General features: G+C 39.8%; 1 protein-coding gene across 4 annotated transcripts in view; it reads left to right on the forward strand.

The window, feature by feature from the left end:
• Nucleotides 1-20,137, forward strand: part of MYO1B (myosin IB) — a 187,585-nt gene that overhangs the window by 66,116 nt on the left and 101,332 nt on the right. The gene's annotated exons all lie outside the window — the stretch shown is intronic.

A 20,137-nucleotide genomic window follows, 5' to 3' on the forward strand; every position in this document is an offset into this window, starting at 1 on the left:
AAAACTCATTAAAAATGTTACTGAAGTATAAAGATGTTAAGTCATAGATTTATCAAATGAACACATGTGGCTGTTTAAGATAACATGATATGGATGAGTCATTGCCATCTGATTACTCATTACCTGGAATGTGGGTATAAGAAAGGAGGAAGTGTCGACATGTGTATGGGTGTTTGTTGGGCGTTGTTCCTAAAACAAATAGAAATGGTATATAATGCTTTGCATATTTGCTTCCTTTTCATAATGTAACATAATTTTCACTATAATAATATTGTGTCTATGATTGGGAATCACTCTTTGTCTTGCAGGCACAGTTAAGGTAGCATAACTGTTATCTTAAAACTTGAAAATCTGTCATTTTTTTGTATTTAGGGACTTCAACTCTTCTTTGGTGTTCATATCTGGCATTGATTGTGACCAGAACTTTGAGGATGAAAATCAGTCTTAAGTGAAGATTTTGGCTGTGGAACTAGAGAAGTTGAGTTTGCATGAAGTTGTGGCTGGTGATCAGTTGGTTGTGAGCCCTCCTTTACTTGGCCTCTTCCCGCCTGCCCCACTGTTGCTTTCGTTTCTCCTCCTTTCCCGTCCCATCCCCCTGGTCTTGTATTTTGTTACTCTCGCTCCACACTTCTCCATATCCTCACATGCTCCTCCTCTTTCAACATGTATCAGGAACACACCTGCATTTTCTTAGGGGTACACCTGCATTCTGCAGCTTCTTTCTAAAAGGCCACTTCATGGCCCTAACACCTATTTTCCACAGCATGCGTCATATCACGATTATATGGCACATTATTGTGTGCTGTCTTATATATTTCATTAATTGTTTCCTATTTGTGTATCGGACTTGAGCAAGAGGAAGCATCTTTTGAGCAGGGACTATGCACTATGCTTATTTTGTTGCCTTAAGATCGTGGTCTTAAGATCCATTCAGTGTGGATATTTATATACGGTTGAGCACATAATTAACTATTCAAGTAAATACCATGGAAATGTACTGTGTGCATTATAAAACGTACACATGTATAGGGGGGAAAAGATGAATAAAGACATTAAAATAGAAGTTCTAATATTTTATATCCATACTCCAGTGGCTCATCTTGGTCAGGTCCTGGACCCAAACCTCACTTTGGAGGCCTAGTGTTAGGTACACGTTAGGGTCTCAGCACCTATTTATTTTTAACCTTTAGCGGTTCTGTGCTGGTTGCTAACAAAATTTTTGACTGTCCTAGTGAAAATCAGGGTTATAGGCTAAATAAGGCAGGTTACGCTTGGGTAACAAACCTTCACATCTCAAGATGGAACACGTGAAAGTTTGTGTCTCACTAATAGCCCCCGTCTGATGAGGGGATTTCCTCAGAGGCTCTCCTGCAAGTGGTCACACATATCCAAGCTGCTTTTAGCTTAGAGTTGTTAACAGCCGCAACACATGACTCTTAACTTTGCTGTGGAAGATGAAGAGAGAGCACAGTCAGGCCTCTTTCTCTGGCCCGGGGCACTCGGTGTGAGGTCACATGGCTCAGCCTAACTGCAAAGGTAGCTGGGAGGTACTTTCTCCCACGTACCCAGGAAGGGGAATAAGTGATGGGATTTGGTAAATGTGTTGCAGGGCCCCCTGTTTGCTGGGATCATCTGTTCATTTCAGTAGGGTTATTACTATTTCATAATTGAACTCACAGGTATTGTGTAAAGCAAACTTCTGTGTGAATTTAAATAGGAATTCAGTAATAGAATTTAGAAAGAAAACAGATCCTCTTTCATGTAATTTTTCCTTGTAAGGACTGTAATTAGGGTGCATTTTCACGTTTCCACTTTAATCTTATTTGGATGCAGTTTATCTTATTTTTAGGATTTTATCTTTTTTTTTTTTACAGTTGTTAGTTTTTATTTATTTTGTAAGTAATCTCTATACCCAACCTGGGGTGAATGCATTTAAACTACAGAAGTAAAACCATTCACTCATTTTTCATGTTTCTGTTGTTATTCCTTTTCTTTCACATTGCTGTTCAGCATAGAGGCTAGTGGCATATTGGTTTATTATGAACAAGGGTTTTTAATAGTGTCACATTTCATTGTTCTTGTTTACAGGAGTAGTTAATATGCGAATATTTGAAGATGTGTTTACATGCTTTGATAGTTTATGGCAATATATCTGTCTTTGGTGCAACTCCATATTTTTGATTTTCTTAGAACCAACATGTTTACTGGGAGTCTTAGAAAATTTGATGCTGACCTTGTCTGTATTAATTACATATTCATCTATTGGGAATTGTGGCAGAATAGTTCTAACAAGCTTTGAAATTTAAGCCAGTGCAGTGTTAATTTTTTTGGATTCAAGTCTTTTTCAGATGGGTGGTGAATAAATAAAACTCAGTTTCCCCTGTACTGGGGAGTTTAAGCTGTGCTTACAGGATAACTTTAGTTAAATTCTCTTTTGCAAATACGGATGTAGCCAAAGATGGAAGGTGAAGAAGTATTAACATTTTAGAAATGATTACAGAACTATAATTCTTATTTTTAAGGCAATTATCTTGATTTTCATGGTAGGCAAACCAAAACCCATCTCTTCAACCCCCAATATAATGTCCCTTTGTATTTTCATATTATACAATGTAGATAATATGTTACTTCTGAATTTTACTTACAAATTTGTATGATTCTCTTGTTAATTTTGGTCATGATCCAAGTACTTGCAAAAATACTTGAAGTATATCCTTTATATACTTTTCTTGTATCCTCTTAATCTGGACAAGTATACTTTTTTTTTTTTTTTTTTTTACAGTTTTATTGAATATAAAAAGCAAGTTCCAGTTTATGTATCTCTAAGCATTTATTAAAAAGCAAATCAATGTTCTTATGTCTATATATCTTGTTTTACCTACAACACAGTATCGCCTTTTGGGAACAGGGTAAACTTTCTGTTTTCCTTGAATGATTCAAGGGTACCAAATTCAGTATCTTGCTCATTGTCAATATTTGTAAGTCAGTGTATCCAAAGATATGGTTAAAATTCAATGTCAACCAACTCTTTGAAGGCATTAAATAGGGTATTAAAGCAAGATGGATAATTAGAATAAGATTCCAATTAACTGTTAACACACTTGGGTGTTGGGAGCTTTGTACTTGCTGTTCTTCCTGCTTAGAATGCCCTAGCCCCTCAACCTGTGTGTGTGTGTCTGTGTATGTGTCTGCCTATCTGTCTATCATCTACCTACCTACATACCTATGTATGCCTGTGTATCTCTGTATGCCTCTGTCTATCCATCCATCATCCATCCATCCATCCATCCGTCTTCTTCACATGTCCTTCTCCCTCATCTCCTTCAAGTCTTTGCTCAACTGCCACCTTAGTGGGTCCTTCCATTGTATCCTCTCTAACAGTCGCAGCCTGCTCCCCTTTTCTGCTCTGTCAACACGCAGTATTCCTCTTGCCTGCTTTATTTCTCTTCTCACCACCTTCCAGCAAACTGTACTTTGCTTCCTTTATTATTGCCTACCTTCCGTCTCCATCTCATCCCATAGAATGTGTAGTGTATCCCCAGTGCCCAGAACAGTGGCTGGTACAGGTTAGACAGTCTGTAATATCATTTCAGTAGATTCAATAAGCCTTAATCACATCATTCAAAAATGTCCCATGTTCCAGGAATTCCAGGATACATTGTAAAGACTTTATCTTAGCTTGATATTTAGCAACTGCCACAAAAGGAAAGAAAGAAAGAAAAGAAAGAAAGAAAGAAAGAAAGAAAGAAAGAAGGGAATTTCAAATGATATAATTTTCAGTTATATAGGAAACAACTCTAAATATTCATAATAGAGAACAGAAAATAATAAAGTTACTCAAGTATGAGTTTTGAATGAATCTTGAGGTTACAGCTAAATATTTACAGATTAACTTGCACCGTTCGTACAATCATTTGTGGTGTTTAAGAATTAATGATTTTTGAATGGGAAATATTCAACAAAGAATCTATGAATGGGAAGTACTTAATTCTAAGGTTCCTTTCTAATGTAAAATTCTGTGGGTATATGATTTTCCTTTTTGAGAAATGTATGGCATATTTTAGGAAAAATCATTAGAAATTTTTTTTTATGTTAATGAGGAAAAGATTTGCATCAGTTCTCTAGAGTAGTTAATGGGGCATATGTGGGGCAGTTTCATTCTGTGGAGTTTCTAAACTAGAGGTCATGATCTAAAGTGGAGTAATCCAGATGAGTTAACAAATCTAGATTTGAAGCTTGGTTTTGCCCTTTTTCAGCTTCATTGTCAACTGGACGTTGTGACAGAACCTCTTCTGTCAACTTGGAGATGTGACTGAGGGGTGTTATTTATATTAAAATGTAGGCAAATATTTTCCAATTCTCTTTTTAGAGATGCCTCTCAAGAAATACATGTTAATTGTTTTTGAGTTATTGGTGGCCAAGGGTTGGTTTATTTACATTGGGGATTTCAGTGAATGGAACAATACATTCTCATAAGCAGATTTTTCCTTTGCAGTGTTTCCACAAAAGCATGTAAGGAAAGAATCCTCTAGGAATTAGCAAGAAAGAATAATAATGTTGGATTTTTGCAGAAGAATTGAGGAGGTTTGCGGTGGTTGGGTGATGGATTAGGGGATAAAGCACAGAATTAGGAATGCACAATTTGAATAGATACAGAATCCATGTGAACAGTCATGCATTTAGAATTCCTGTTTCCATAACATGTGGCAGGGAAATAGCCCTATGAAGTTTCTCCTGACTCAGTGTTGGTATCACTTATTCTGCTTGATACTGATGACTGGAGAACAGTTTTTGAATGTTATAGTTGTAAGTGAATAAAAGAAAAATATCTGATCAATTGCCTTTCTTAGCCGTGCTTATAAAGGAGCTCCCATATTTTGAAGCAGATTTATCTGTCTACTTACCTACCTGCCTACCTACCTAACCTGTCTGTATATCCATCAATGTATCATCTCCCCCACCAAACAAACAAACGAAACCCAAAGAAGAGTTGTTACTGTTTACATGGATTTTAGTCACATTAGTCGCGTTATTGGCTTTTTATAGTTCAAAAGTGTGTGAGGAATGTGAATGAGAGCTAATTATTATATCTCCCCACATCGAAAATTGACTGGAGGCAGCTTACTATTTTACAGTCAATATTATAAAGTGACTAGCTTTTTAAAAGTCAGAGCAAAGGAAACAGAGAATGAATGAGGCCCAAACAAAAGTTAATGCCATGATGTCCTGCATGTTTATTGAACTGGGATTTTCGTTTGCTGGTGGTCAAAACAAAAAGGGAAATACGATCCGTTACAAAATAATTTTTGCACATAAGATCAAAGTACCTGAGTTGCTCAAGAGAGGTAGAGTTTTCCTTACCAGTTAGATTTAAAGAAATTTCTCTTATGGGACTTAGGATGTGAAGAATGTCATCTTGAACAACACCTCAAAATTTCCCTGCAGAAAATAGAGTCGTGAATTTTATATAGCTACTTCTTCTTTTTTTTTTTTTTTAAAGAAAGGCATTTTTTTGTTTTTAATGTTTATTCATTTTTGGGAGAGAGAAATAGAGCATGAGTTGGGGAGGGACAAAGAGAGAGAGAGAGACAGAATTTGAAGCAAGGCTCCAGGCTCCACACTGTCAGCACAGAGCCCAACACAGGACTTGAACTCACAAACCGTGAGATCACGACCTGAGCCGAAGTCGGACTCAACCGACTGAGCCACTCAGGAGCCCCTATATAGCTACTTCTTAGGCACTTCACTATGTGGAAGCTAACCGAAGCTATGCCACTAGAGAGGATGTAACACCCAAAGCACAGGTTAGGAAGAGGAAGTCCATAAGACACATAAGTCAGTGGTTGTCATCCTGGGCTGCTTAGAACAGTTGCAGAATTTGATCAGGATCTGTGGAATGTGGAGGAACCAAGGAGCAAGGCATCAGCACCTACAGTGATTCCAATGTGCATCCAAAGCTACGAACCACCAGTACAAATACCTAGCTTATTGATGGTTTGAGTTGATTTAGGAATGCAAGGAACAGAGAGATTGCGTTTCCTCTTTCCAGCGATACGTCTGTGACAGTTTCGTATGTTCCCGTATTTGTTTTCTGTTTCCTCATAACTGGGTTTTGGATTAAAGGTCTTCTGCAGACATTTAGAGATTGTATTTTCTGGAAAAGTCCCAGAGTACACAGTCTCTGTTGTCTGTAAAAGAGCCTCAATTTTAAACCCACCAAGTAATAGGTTGGGCTGTCATCATTTTATGAAAATTGATGGCGCAAACTGAGACTTGTTTGAATAGGTGGCCCCCTCCTCTCTGTAGAGAGGTGGACCGTAACACATGATAAATAGAAAATTCCCTAGACTAGAACTAGTTTATGATGGTTATGAAGCAACTGTGTTAAGATATAGACATGGTTCCAGTCTTCAGGCCTGGAGAGTGATTGCAGACATTGGTATTTTCTCAGTCAGTAGGTTTTTGAAGTACATATACGAGGGGAGAGCAGTTACATATGTGCGTGTGCATGTGGGTGTGCATGTGTGTGTTTTCTTTTTTTTAAACCTTAGCCATAAGGTTAGGTACATTAAATATCTTTAGGAATCGGGATTCCCTATTTGAATGACTGTTTATACAAATTGTAGAGAAGTCATCCTCCACTATGTTTGCAGTTCTGAAACCTGAGGGGTGTGCCTTTGTTCCACATATTGTAGATTTTCTTTTCTGTCCTAAGCCTGCTATAGGCATATAGAAAGCTCCAGCAAGGGTTATTTGCCATCATTCTAGGACCTGTCACTAAATTGGTTGGATTCAGGGTGCTTGAGTGGCTCAGTGGGTTAAGTGTTGGACTCTTGATTTTGGCTCAGATCATGACCTCAGGGTCGTTTAGAGCTCTGCACTGACCGGGTGGAGCCTGCTTTAGATATTCTCTTCCCTCACTTGTGTGTGCATGCTCATGCTCCCTCTCAAATGAATGAATGAATGGATGAATGAATGAATGAATGAGTTGGATTCACTATTATGCCAGATCTCAGTGGCGAGAAAGATACATGGAGAGGAGCAGAAGGATATTATCACAGGTTTTCCAGGCATTGTTTCTACTCGTTTGAGTTATGAAGATTTAATGTGAGGAGTTTTTGAAGATTTGTTGGTTTATTAATCTAACAGAAATGTTGAGTGCCTCACCTCTGCAAGTCCCAGTGATTTTTTTCTTGGTGCAGAAAATCTGTCCTGAAGAACATAAATTTCAGGACATTAACTGTGTGCCTTCTTCCAGGGAGGAGATGAACTTGTTTGGGGGCCAGAAGGGGTCTGTGATGTGTGCGACTCTCAAGAGGCCATGGTGGAGGGAGAGGCTTGAACTTGAGAGTCTGGAGAGCAGAGACAGCTCCATTTTCATTTTTATACCCTGTGATGCTGGGTCAGTTCCTGGCTGGTTGTAGGCACTAGGTAGCTAGTGGCTATCTAACTCGGGAAGGAAGTTAGAATAAACATGATAATTTGCTCAGCAGGGACCTAGAGAAGCGACTGTACACACTTTAGAGAAGAGAGGTCATATCAGGTGGGTCTCTAGGAAGGGTAGGAGCAAGATATTCTCACAGCTAGCCCTAGAGATGACTGCTTTTGCCTGTTAGTTTAGGAACTGGCAAGATTCTGGAGTGCAAATATAATCACACTTTGCCTTTCTAAAGCAGAAGATTTTAGGTGATCATTTTGCCTGTGCCTTCAAACAGAACCTGCACAAACCAGCATCAGAGAGAAGTGCCGAATGCTAAAACATAACCTAAATGAAGAATTTCAGCTGGCAAGCATGAAGTTTCCCTTTAACTTTCTTTTTCTTCTTTGAGTATTTTAAATCCATAGAGTTCTTTCTTGTAAAGATATGAATGTGCACTTACATATGCATACTCGAGTAACAGTTCTCTTGATTTCTCCCTTATTAGGTTTTTTTTTTTTTTTTAATAAATAGTTGGTAAGCAAACACAGACTCTGAAAATGCCATAAATTAATTTTTGTCCATTTTTTTTTTTTTTTTTTTTTTTTTTGCGTGACTAGGAGAAAGGACTGTTAGGATTCATTATGCAAATTTATTCTGAGCATATATGTCAGGCACTGAGATGGTGAGTCATAATTCCTGCTCTCAAGGGAGAGAAACTGTAATAAAAAAAGGTCCAAAAATTAAAACACGCTGGGGGTATAATACATGTATAAATGGGATTTTGCAGGTATAGAGTCAGGGAGCTCCTGGAACAAGGGGAATCATCCAGGGTTTCCAGGGAAGAGGGTATTTGGTGGGGGCAGTTGGGCAGATGAGGAGCCAAGAAGGAAATGAACCATTTGGAAAGAGAGCTAGACTAGCTCCTGGGAAGGATCTTGCTTGCTTTTTCATGCATCACACACCCATGAAAACCAAAGCTCCTAGAGACTAGATCCTGTGTGAGAAACTGCTTTACCTCTCTGGGTAACCAGAAACCAGTCGAGACACCCACGAAGGAAGTTTTTAAGTTCAAGATTTTGTGTTGAAGATAGAAGCTTGTCTTGAGCTTATATTCTGTAACAAAAACATCCAGCAGCACTATGCATAGCTCTCAAGGACCCAGTATTTGTATCCAGAATGCCTTAGGCACAGTCTGTTCTCATCTAGGGTCTCTCGCCCCTCCCTAGCTGATAGGGGATGGTTGCTGCTGGCTTTCAGGACTTTATTCTTAGTTTTTTCCAAGGTTGGTCTCTAATGACAACGCCTTTATCAGATAGCTCCCCCCCCCCCTGCCCCAGACACGTGGCAATAAATGCTGCCTGCTTGCAGATTGCAGTGTTTCTCAAATAAATATGTGATCTGTGTATGTGACATGTCATTTTCTTGCGGCCACTCTGCAGACAGTGTGACATGGCTTAAAGTACTTGAAAGCAGATGTTTGAGGGCTCTGTATTTGAGTTCACTTTGGAGCTGTGCTTTTGTGGGATGGAATAATACAGGAGTTGTATTCGATCCTTTTGGGAGTGTTAGGGCACTTCTTCTGGATCAACGTTAAATCTTCCTCCAGCAGAAGCTCAAAGCATTGCTGTTGCATCATTTCCTGTGAGAGTTCTGGACCCCTCTCTGCCAGAGTGGTGGAGAGCCAGGGGAGTGCGTCCAGGAGGGAGTGACTCGTTAGCATTTTAGAAGGAGGAGGGTTGCAGGGAAGCCAGCCTGCAGGCGGAGTGGCGTGTGGTATTTTTGATTTACCCATTCTTATGTGGCCACTTTGAAGCCATTTTAAAGTGACAAACATTTCAGCGTTAAAAGAAAAATGCAACATGTAAGAAACAGTAACTACTGTGTAGAACAGATCTTCTGGCATCTTGAGCCTTTCTTTCTTACCTTATCATGGAAGTCCCTTCCTCCTGGGTGAGGACCAAAACTGGGGTAAGGGAGGGAGAGGGGGAGTGAGAACCGTCTGGAAGACATACCCAATGAGCAGTAGTCATCCCTTGGTTCCCCACCCTGGGACCTTTTGGAGAGGGCCATCAGTCATCCCAGGGGTAAAGCCTGTGTGGGACTGTGGGGGTGGGGGGGTCGTGGAGTGGGGGAGTTCTTCATGGTCTGATTTGTGGTCCTCTGATTTCCCTCTTTCAATCACTCAGTTTCTTTTTTTTTTTTTTTTTTAATTTGAGACGTGGATTTGACTGTGTAATAATCGACTCATTTGTTTTCCATATGGAAGCCCGGAGGAAAGGTTCCTGCATTTTGTTTATGTGCTGAATTTGCAAAGATTGGAGTAGATTTTAAACCCCATATTAAAACATTGGGGGTGTGGGAGGGAAGGGAATCTCTGGGCCACAAGGATCACTTGAGTCCAGATTCCTAGGAAATCCTCCAACATGTATCTAACACTTCTCTCTGATGCCTAAACAATGTAAGTGGGTGATACTTAAAATGGAGAATACTCCATAGAATCATAGTTTTAGAAGACAGCAATGATACAATTTTGCTTTACAGAAGCAAGCTTTAACAAACCTGGTTACAGAAACACCTAAAAGCAAGTAGTCAAACCTGGCTGCAGTGAGGACAGGATTAGGAATAAAGAAAGTCATGGTAATAAAAATGACATTATATTTTAACAGTATCGTATCAGGATGGCTTGTGAAAATATCTTGCCTGGTTATAGAAGGCCCCTTTAGGAGTTACTGATGCTCAGGCCAGAAGTGAGGAACTTGTCTAAGGCAATAAAAACTGGTGATGGGGAGGAAAGGAAGGGGTGGATTTGAAAGGTGTTGGATATCTGGATGAGTCAAGCAAAATTTTAATTCAAAAAATGTTTTTCCTGGTACCAGTATCCCTCATGCTTTAGAGAAAGGTTTTGTTGCTGTTTTTAGGTAAGCCACAGACCAAATGACCTGTCCTCAAATGATTAGATTATTATCTAGTTAGATAGTAGATGATTTCTCTACCTGGAGTGTGCAAGGGTAGGGTTGATGTCACATGTATTCCTCTGCCTGCACACAGAATGCTTATTGAATAAATGAATACTGAATTCTCTTAAAATTATTTCCAAAATGTTTCCTCCTTTATGGTATCATGAAGTGAATTTAGCTAATAACCGTAGTAATATAATAATAATTATTATTATCATTATTATTATTTTACGTATTTACTTCCTTTTCTCTGTAATAACGTGTGCAAACCCAGATGTTTCATTGCATATGCACAGTGGTCTGTGTGTGTGTGTGTGTGTGTGTGTATGTATATATACATGTGTCTATTTATTATCAGGCATCTTGGTAATATTTGTTGATTTCATTGAATTTTGCATTCACTCTATGAAATGGTGGCAGATCTCGCTTTCCAAAATGTGAATTGATTTGTGACCTCGATTCTTTAAACATGCAAACTTGGCCCCAGCTGGCCCTCCAGTCCTTTCCTGAGTGCCTGCTCCATTTCAGACACTGTTCAGGGTGCGTTACAAACATCATCTGCGCAGCTCCGTGGGCTGGAAGCACAGACCAACGCTTGAAGAAATTGGTAACCTCCCACTACTGCTCACTCCCTCTCCTCTGTGCATTTTTAAAGAAGTAAAGCAGTGTGTACTTGGGGTTCCCATTCAGATGCCGTCTCCATCCAGTCCTTCTGTGATGGCCACAGCCAGATTTCGCTACGCTTCTTCATTCAGTACATGGCGCCACGAAAGGCCCCCAGCATAGTGTCTTCTACTGTAGACAAGTATCCCTATGTTTCCCGCTTCTCTTGGAGGAAAGCTGAGACTCTGCCTCATTGCATCCTGTGTCCATAGCAGGCACTGAGGGGCCATCCAAGTTAAACGATACAGGTTTATATTTGAATGTTGTAAACCTGAAAGGTTCACTTCACTGAATTGACTTAACTATTTGGGATGGTGACGTGAGGTACCTTAGATCACAGTATCTGTTCCAAGTTAGACAAAGACACACAGAAGGTGCACATTTTTAGGCCTTAAATCAGTAAGGAACATCTATCTGGAAAATCAGTTAGCATCTTAAGAATGTGAAGTCATTCTGTTTACTTTAATGAGTAAAACATTGAGTCCTATGGGTGATTAGGAAGGTCTTTGGAGTAACTTCTCTTGGGATAACTTTTTCCAGGATTTAGTTGCCTGTAATAAAGTCATAAAAGCTGACTATGAGATTAGTTGAAATAATCCATTTTTCCAAAAGGCTTGGGAACAGTTGTGTTGGGAATTTGTTTAAATTGTGTTTACCTTGAGCAGGAAAGGCTGTTTTTATAGATTATAACTGTGTAATTATTTTTATGAGAATTGGGTGATTGTTAGTATTCTTTTGTTAAAACGGATACTAAAAATACTTGCAGGGCTTACTGAATTTGAATTAAGAGTCTAATTGTCTCTTTGTTCTTTCCTCTAAATCAGGTGTGTTTTGTTAATTTCTGGACAGGGGAAATAACATAATTTCCTCCTTGGTGTCTGTGTTCTCCCAGCCTCTGTCCTTGCATATTGCCTTGGGGTTCAGATATTGCAGCTTTCCGTGATATACCCTTCTCAGTAAAAGTCATTTCTCCCCTTTATGAATATCTTTAGGAGATTGCTGATGTGCTTATTACCTTCTCCCACCTCCATTTTGGGGGACTTTAGTGTCTTTCTTGTTAGATTTTAAGCCTCTAGAGGACAGATTTTCTTCACCATTGTCCTCAGAATTTGCCTGGTGAGTACAATGCCTCCTTTCTCACGGGTGCCCATGAACTCCCTGGGAACCCCTTCCTCCACACACTCTTCCATTTTACTTATTAGGGCATTGATCCATTCTTGAATAGTAGGAACCATTCGCCCTTCGCTAATTTGAGGGATAAGGCCCTGCAGCAGTGAACACTGATGAAGGGGAATCAGCCTCTTTGCTTCCGGATGCTTGCCAAACCCAAAGCAGGATGCTACCCCAGTGAGGGCTTTCCCCCTGTGGCATCTCATGCTCAGGGCATCATTTTCAGAAGGAAGTCCTGAGCAGCACAAGGGATTAGTACTAAATTCCAAACAGCAGCTTCCAGACCCTGAAAGCAGATGTTTCCTCCTCAACTGCTTGCATATCTTAAGTCCAGTCCTTTTCCTTCCTGGCATAATTTAGTCTCTCTAAACCCCTTGTCTCTTCCTAATGCATGTCTCCAGTACCTGGGTTTTGCAATCCACCTTTGAAAAAGTATTAGCCCTTGGCCCAGTCCACCTTTGTATCAGTCTCCAGAAGAAGTGACTTATGGCTGGCTGACCCCAGAGGGGGGAACACATGAGGATCTCCATGGTGATTTTGATAATGGTTAGGCACATAGGGTCAGAAGACTGTGTGTATACCTCAAAGCTTCTTCATCACAGGAGGATTATAAATAAAATTTCTAAAATCTTGAAAGTAATCTTTGCTGTTTGTTTTAGATTATATTCCATAATTGGCATGTTGAACCTTTGAAATAAAGAGCTGTGCTTGTAAATTCTAAGAAGAGTTTCTTCTCCAATTACGCAGGGATTTCTGCTGTTACTTAAAACATTATAACACAAGTGACTCATTTTATATATACAAGACATTCAGATACCGTGATTTTTGTCACCTTGGTGATTACCTTTGATTGTTAAAGATTAAAAAATATTTTTGACCCATTAAGAAATGGTGAGAGACCAGGTGTACATTGAGGTTGACTCAGCAATCTATGGAATTTCACAAAAATCCTGTGGGAGTCTATTTTTCAAGAACCAATGTAATTCTAAAGGAAGAAGAAACTTTTTTGTGCCTATTTGTCATAGCCTATTTTAAAGCCTGACTTTTGAGCTTTATTTGATGCTTTACTTTTGTCACTTTAGAACAGATGTCATCTTAAAATGATTCATCCCTGATGAGATTATTTCTGTTTGGTAGCTAATAGAAACAGGCCCTTTCCAATTGTGTAGCGAAAGAAAGCTGTGTGGCTACTTAAGTTGAGGATATGCAAATGTCTATGAATTTGGAAAATTAAGTATTGATTAAAAAAAAAGTGTTCTTACAAAAATGATTGTAGCTCATATTTTTAAGATAATTAAGTCTCACCTGCTCTCTGCCATATGCTGTGCCATTGCATAGCATCCCTCTTAGGTGACAACTAGGGACTTCTTTGAGTTTAAATATATGAAAAAAAGTACAATATTGTATTTTTAAGCAATTGCTTATTTTAAATCTTATTTCCTTTCAGCCTATCTATGTCTTCCTATTTTAAATGTGGCTCCTATGGGCAACATATAGGTGGATTTTGCTTTTGTATCTGTTCTAACATTCTCTGCCCTTTAATTGGACTATTTTTGTCCATTAACATTTAATGTAGTTACTAATATGGTTGAATTTAGGTCTACCTTTTAATAATTTATTTTCTGTTTGTCTCCTCTGTGTTTATTCCTCTTTTCCTGCCTTTTTTTGGATTATTTGAATTTTTTTTTAGAATTCCATTTTAATTTTTTAGTTGCTTTGCAGCTCTTGTGTTATTACTTTAGTTGTTGTTCTAGGCATTATAATACACCTTTCAGGACTGTTATTGAATTAATACTGTATCACTTTACGTAAAATAAAGGAACTTTGCAGCCATTTGAGTCCATTTACCATCCATCTCCCCTGAACCTATTCTTTATGTTTGTTTTCATCTTCTGTCCTTTTTTACTTATAGTGTACATTTTGCCCATTGGTATTTATTTTGAAGAGAGACTCATTTTTGTTCTCTATCTTCTGTTGTTCTGAGGCTTGAGTTATGAGGAATGCTCACTGATGACATGGCTATGGAGGATAACTGTACTGTGAAAAATATGTTAAGTTACCATGTCTGGCATAGGACAAGAATGCAATAAAGCTTTCCAGGATAAAAAGTTATAGTAACTTGTAATAAATAACTACAAACACTTATTTTCCCTGAAATTCTTCCTTCAGATGTGATATGATGAATGTGTGGTGGTAGAGCATTACACTAACTTAACAAGGTGATATTTTTCAAGTGGGTGAACATTTTCTGAATTACAAACAGGAGGGGGGCGCCCGGGGGGGTTCAGTTGGTTGGGCGTCTGACGTCGGCTCAGGTCATGATCTCACGGCTTGTAAGTTCGAGCCCTGCATCAGGCTCTGTACTGAGAGCTCAGAGCCTGGAGCCTGATTTAGATTCTGTGTCTCCCTCTCTCTCTGCCTCTCCCCTGCTTGCTCTCTGTCTATCTCTCCTTCAAAAATAAATAAACATAAAAAAAAAAAGAATAAGAGGCAATGATTGATGTTTGCAATAATGTTTTACATGGAAGGCCAACACTGAGGAGGGCACTTGGTTGGGATGAGCACTGGGTGTTGTATGTAAGCCAATTTGACAATAAATTATATTAAAAAAATAATAAGCCAACAAATCAACAAGCCTCAACGTTTCCATGTAATACACTCCACACATAATTCCCTTTCTCCTTTTCCTTTTCTCCCCTGTTCTTCTCGTGGACTGTCTCAGCCCTTGAATGGAGTTCAGTATGAAGTTAGAAATTGGTGGAACACTTGAAGGTTAGGAATTTTTAAAAAAACACTTATTAATTTTTTTTTGTTATGTAATTTTAGACGAACGTACGGCTGAGCCAGAGCTAGAAAGAGAAGAAATAGTTGAGATTTGTAGATCTAAATTGTAGATGAGAATTTTGAGACACGTGATTTTAAGAGGGTTAAAATCAGAAGCAGAATTTCCCTAGTATGATTCTAAAATATTCTAGAATTCAGGATTAGGTGAAAGGGAATACCGTCTTGAGAGCTTTTGAAGAAAATGACATGAAACAAATAGGTAGTAACAGTTTCGTACATTCAGTAGAGTTTTCTTAGACAAATTTTGTTCTGCTGAACTTTGGCTAATGGAGATAACAAACTAACGAAATGGATCAGACTGTTTTGGGGAAAAGATCTCAAGCGACTCATTATGAGGGAGCCAGAGACAGTGAAAAATAGAGATCTGCTTGGAAGAACATTGGCTTTAGGTAGTGGTGGTGATGTATTTCGTGTGACATCTTTCCTGCTTTGCATTGTAGATGAAATAAACTTAGAAAGCAGGTGGCAGGGTGGAGAGCCTAGAGTTTTGGGGAAAAAAGCCCTGCTGTCACCTTTGATGACCATAAAAGCAGAACCGCTGTGGAGATGGACATTCTGAGCAGAAATAAGATGGAGGAGAAGCATACGTACCGGCTACTTAATTTTTCAACGTGCAACCCAACATTGCGCCCCGACAGAAAATAACAGATGACCCAAACCAAACATCTAAAACCGAAAAGCAAGAGATACATACAGCTCAGCTGTTTGGAAATGTGCCGTGAGCATGCGTGGTGGTGTTCGGGAAAGTTTGGCTCTCAGCTAACAGCTGTGCAGCTGACCTGGAAATGAAGGGGGGACTTGCTTTCAAGCGTCAGGCTGTCTCTATTCTTAGAGCTCAACTAGAAGACAGAAGAAGTGGGTGAAACCCACGCTCTTGATGTGGTGGCATCAAACCCATGCTTGCCCCTGACGTTATCGTCACTGCGTTATAATAAACCATTCATTTCTGCGTGTGGTAAATAACAATGCTGACATGCTCACAAAATAATGTGAAGCATATGGGTCACAAGTGTTTTGAAGGAAAAACTTTTCTAAAGATTTATTTAGGTTCCTTAATTACAGAGTGGTTTGGAAGACTGGCATGTGGTTTCAGTTTATAGTTATAAATGTTGGCCGTGGTGATGGGTACCTGCTAATGTTGCCGGAGAGGAAGAGAACAAGGCGGGGGGCAGGGCTTATGTCCTTCATGGCCTGCCCTTCGGTCATTTTTTTAAATAAGTGAAGTCAAGGTCTGAGTTCATACGAAGTACATATACGATCACATTTATAGTGTGCCTGGGCTGGGTGTGCCGACAGTCCCAGCCCATTGTTCCAGTGCTTGAGTACTTCAGTTGATAAATTTTCATGGCCGTCTAAAGTCTTGAAAGAATAACTCTCCCTTTTAGCCTTTATATTAAAATATACTCCATTGTAAATCAAACCCAGTTTTGGGGGACAGCAGTTAACTATTTCTGTCTGGACAGACAAGAAAAAAACTAAGCATTCAGCATAAGTGTTTTGATGTGACATAAACCCATGGCAGGGTCATTTGGTGATCTTCTAAAGCCTTGTGTATGTGTGTTTATGTGTGTTGTGTGCACACACACAGTCATATATTGTTATTCATGTTAGAAATAATTTTGAATCACTGATGGTGTAATATTTAAACCTAACTTGCAGTCTTAGGAGCATAGGAAAGGCTTGTGTTGAACAACCCATGAGGAAGTCAGTGAATATGTACAGTGAATATATATGTGTGTGTGTGTGTGTGTGTGTATGTATATGTATGTGTATGTATATATGTATATGTATATATATGTGTGTGTGTATATATATATATATACACACACCATATATGTATATATAGTAGGAAAAGTTCATTTGTATTTGCCATAATGTGTTTTCCTGCATTTCTTGCCAGTGATGATAATGATAGTGGCATCTCTGAACTGTTGTCTGGAGGTGAGAAGAATGGCAGGGAGAGTGAAGCTAGTAAGAAATCTAAGCTCTGCTTTTCTTTCCTGCATGAAGGTCATAAGAAGAAATGACTTTCCTGTTTACCATTCTGCGGGGCTCACTCCAATAGTGACTTACTTTGTTGATATTTGGAGAGAATTCACTCATCTATTCTTTCCTATTTGCGTATTTTTGGCGTCTTATGGTTGTAACTCTGCCGGACGGCACAAAGATTAACTAGAAAAAAGGCGGTGCCCTAGAGGAGCTTACCTCCTGGTAGGGGTTGGGAAGATGTGTACATAACTGATTGTAGCACAGAAAGAATTCACACATTTATTTAGGGCTTTATAACACTTCCAGAGCTTTTATACACCTTTCTTTAACCTTCTAAGCTGAAGTATGTGGTATGTGGCTCTGTTCTCCAATTGGTACGTGAAGAGACTGCCATGCAGCCAGGGTGAGGGACTGGCCTCACGGTCATGTAGGTGGGGAATTGTGGATCCCGGGCCTAGAGAATCCTACCCAGGGTGTCTTCTGTTCCCACAGTCATTGTATTTTTCACTGTCCTTACTGTGCATTGGTGTGCGCAGGGACATGCTTGTTTTTACCTGAGGACATCAGAGAACACAAGAGAAGGAGGAGCCCCGCTGAGTGGTCTAAGGGGGTGAGCAAGGTGCTGGTTAGATAGGGAATAGCTGAGAGGGATTTGAGGAGAGGGTAAGACCTGCTGGGCAGAAGATCACCCCGTGCACTGGTCATATAAATGAGTTAAAGCCACCTGCTACTCAAAAAAGTCCCTTGTGCCAGATAGTTCCATTATTTTTTCCTTTCTCTTTTCATATTCATACGTTCATTCAACAAATGCTTTCAAGAATATACTTATTATGGGCAAGGGATTGGATTCATTGAAATGATGGTGACAGAATAAGGCTCATGGTGGGTCTTTGAGGTCCCACAGTAGCTCTGCCAGAAGATGAGATCACAGATAGCCCTAAGAGGATGTGACAAGAAGGGAAGAATGTGGTACACAGTATTTCCAGGTTCAAGTTATGACTGTTCTGGGAAAGGGGTCACGGACACGTTGTGTCATTTCTCGGTCTGAGTTGGATCATTTATCCTCAAGGAGGCCAGCGTTTACTTCATAGAGCTGTTTTAAGGATCAAATCTGATTATGAATATGAGCACTTCATCCTGCTCAGTAAATTGTCAGTATTAATGATGCTCCTACTCACCGTTTCAAGAAAAGCCGGTCGTTGACTGAAAGGCTTTCTGTGGTCTGGTCAGTGAAATGTAAACTCTCCCCGTATCGCCAGCCCTTCACTGGTGTTCCTTACTCCAGATTGGTCTCCTATGCACTCTTGTGGCCCTGCTGACCATGAAGCGCCAGGCTGTCCCAGTGGTCAGGAGCAGGGATCAGTTCTGGCTCTACTGTATCCCATCGGCAGTGGAACCTTGGCAAATTAGGTCTTTATTTTGTGCCACAGTTTTATCATCGGGAAGTGGGATTAGTAATAACTTGCCCTTAGTAGTTTGAGTTAAAATGATTAAATATGAAGGGCTTGGAGACAGTGCTGGTAAGGTTGCCATTTTTAGCTCTAATTACTACCTGAATCCTACCTGATCCTGCCACTCTCCTGCTTACAGTCCCGGAGTGTGGCAACCTTATCATCTCTGCTCCAATTTGGAGTCTGCCCATCTATCTCCCTGGCTTATTGCTCACCCCTTCTTTATGTTCTGCCTTCCAGCAAGAAGGAACATCCACACTCTCGATTATTTTGTTTTTTGCTTTTTTGCCTAAAAGCCCTTAGCCTTGTTAATGTATTCCTTAGGACTGGTTTTCCTACTTCTGAAGAATCTGCGGCTCCCTTCCCCATCCCCTTGGGCCCCTGTCTTGTTCTGCAATGTTGTGCACATATCTTTCTCATTGCTCTTAACTTGTTGGGTTGCTGTTTTCTATTTGTATCTCTCTCCCCTGCTTTTGACCGAGAATTCCTGGAAAAGGGCTGAGTCTAGCTTACCTTTATATTTCCAGCATGTTCTTTATACAAGGTAGACTCTTGATAAATACTTGTTGATAAATGAATAGGGCTTTACCTTTTTTTTTTTTTTTTTTTTTTTTTCAGTTTGAGAGAGAGAGAGAGAGAGACAGAGACAGAGAGAAAGGATCTTAAGCAGGCTACACACACAGTGAGGAGTCCCTGCTCAGGGCTCGATCACACAACCCTGGGATCAGGAGCTGAGCTGAAATCAAGAGTCAGAAGCTCAACCAACTGAGCCACCCAGGAGCCCCTGTTTTAAATACAGTATCATATTGTCAAAATTATTTCTCACTTAAGGACGCCTGGGTGGCTCAGTCAGATGAGCGTCTGACTCTTGGTATCAGCTCAGGTCATGGTCTCACTTGATCGTGAGATCAAGCCCCGCATCGGGCTCTGCACTGACAGTGTGGAGCCTGCTTGGGCTTCTCTCTGCCCCTCCCCTGCTCATGCTCTCTCTCAGAATAAAAAATTAAACATTAAAAAAAAAAGAAACCCAAACAATTATTTTTCATTTAGCTGGAGGGGGCAAATTTTACCTTATTTATAAATTTTGAGGCAAGGAAGATCAACCTGGGGACTGGCCTGGTCTTGATAGGGGGCCCTGTTGTCAGCACAGGGCCCTGTGAGGAGCTTGAGGGCCTAGGACTGGAGCAGACCCCTGGCCGACCCATGGTCCTCCTTGCCTCTGGTGGGCATTATAGTTTGTTATCTGTTTGTGAAGGCAGTAGTTCTGTATTTAGCTCAATGATGGTAGTATCAGCCATTTGGCATTTGATAGAACTTTTTCTAACATTCAAAAAAATTTTTTTGAAATTCCAGTGTATTGTCCTGAAAACCACTGCATCATCCAGTGTTGGGCATGTGATGCGACATTTTCTTCTTGGTTCTCTGAATTGCCAAGATTTTAATAAAATGAACCATAAGTATCACATGTGGGTTAAATAAAGCATATCTTTAGAGGACGGTAAGTCAGTACCACCTTGTTTACTAGAGGATGTGAAGGAAAAGGGACCATGGGCCACAAGGATGGATGGGTTTATTTATTTCCTTTAAGAATTTGAAAGAAATAAAATCTGACGTCTCGGCTTTCTATCTGCAGCATATCAGTG

The sequence above is a fragment of the Panthera tigris genome, chromosome C1 (assembly GCF_018350195.1).
Source record: "Panthera tigris isolate Pti1 chromosome C1, P.tigris_Pti1_mat1.1, whole genome shotgun sequence".
Taxonomy (NCBI): Eukaryota; Metazoa; Chordata; class Mammalia; order Carnivora; family Felidae; genus Panthera; species Panthera tigris.